Source organism: Nanorana parkeri, unplaced genomic scaffold (genome assembly GCF_000935625.1).
Source record: "Nanorana parkeri isolate BGI_ZX_2015 unplaced genomic scaffold, ASM93562v1 scaffold280, whole genome shotgun sequence".
Taxonomy (NCBI): domain Eukaryota; kingdom Metazoa; phylum Chordata; class Amphibia; order Anura; family Dicroglossidae; genus Nanorana; species Nanorana parkeri.
In genome coordinates, this window is record NW_017306548.1 from 305,442 (window position 1) to 306,910 (window position 1,469).

The following is a 1,469-nucleotide window of genomic DNA, read 5'->3' on the forward strand; positions in this document are numbered from 1 at the left end:
CTGTAGCTGAGTAAGTGGTGCCTTCACAGACCTCAGGCCAAATTACGTATAGGGATACAGTTGTGGTATATTGTCATATGTCATGTTTTAAGTGACAATAATACTGTATGAGATTTTGTAATAAACGGCTGATACAGCCATTTTATATCCAATCCTGTTTGGTCTTTTATTTGGGGAAATGGGAAGTTGAGAAGGGGTCAGATGCTGTAATCAGCTGTTCATGGTTGGGAAAAGATGACTATGCCTTACCCTGTCAAGACTCTGCAGACAGTTGGCGACTTCTGCGCACTGTGCGCTTCAGCATGCACTGACCCCGCTCTGTCATTATACGTGGCCTACCATTTGGTGGCTGAGTTGCTGTTGTTCCCAGTTGCTTCTACTTTGTTATAATACCACTAACTGTGGAATATTTACAGGGTTATTCACAAAAGGGTGAAGAGTTTGGAGAAGGCAGGAGAAGGGAACAATCTAGGACAACATAGCTGAGCTGGAAAGTGAGCTGAATTGGAGAATTTTTCCATATCACCTATGTTGTCCTAAATTGTTCACTTCTCCTCCCTTCTCCAAACTCTTCACCCTTTTGTGAATAGACCCTGTCAGTAGCAAGGAAATGTCACGGATGGACTTATTGCACAGGTGACAACCTATCATGGTGCCACGCTTGAACTCACTGAGCTCCTGAGAGCGACCCATTCTTTCACAAATGTTTGTAGAAGCGTCTGCATGCCGAGGTGCTTGATTTTATACACCTGTGGCCATGGAGGCGATTGGAACACCTGAATCCAATGATTTGGAGTTGTGTCCCAATAAATTTGGCAATATAGTGTACATGTAGAAGTAAATATGGGACATAAGATAGAAAAATTATGAAATCCATTAAAAACCTACATTTTATTAACCGAGATCACATTAAAAGCATATAACAAATATAAAGACTCCTCTGGAACATTTTAGAATATGGTTACACTGTATGCACCCCCATACATCTACCCTTCACCCCTCCACTATACAGACAATACCACACTTTTATTTAAAGTGCAACTGAAGCCAAAACTTTTTTTTTTTTTTAGCTTTGTATAGAGTGGAGAGGGATTAGACCCGCCCCCGTCACGTTTTTATTGCTGTCTGTGTCCCCGTTAGAGATTCAGCCGCTATATTTGTCCTGGTGGCTGTTCACTGAATGTGTCATCAGAACAGGAATGGATGGGAAATCTTCCAGTGGGGACACTAGTTCCACCAGGGATTTCCCTCGCTTTGGATGGATTTCCTCTCACTTCCTGGTGTGGCTATCAGACGGGAAGTGAAGGCAAATCTCCCCAATTGGGGCACAGAGGGCAATCTAGTTTTGACTTAAGTTCTACTTTAAGGCGGCCCATTTGCGTTAATTTGGCTGGCAGCATACCTTGACATATTAAAAATGCACCTGACCCTTTTTTCATGACTGTGTAGTTAACATGTGTGCGTTAGAC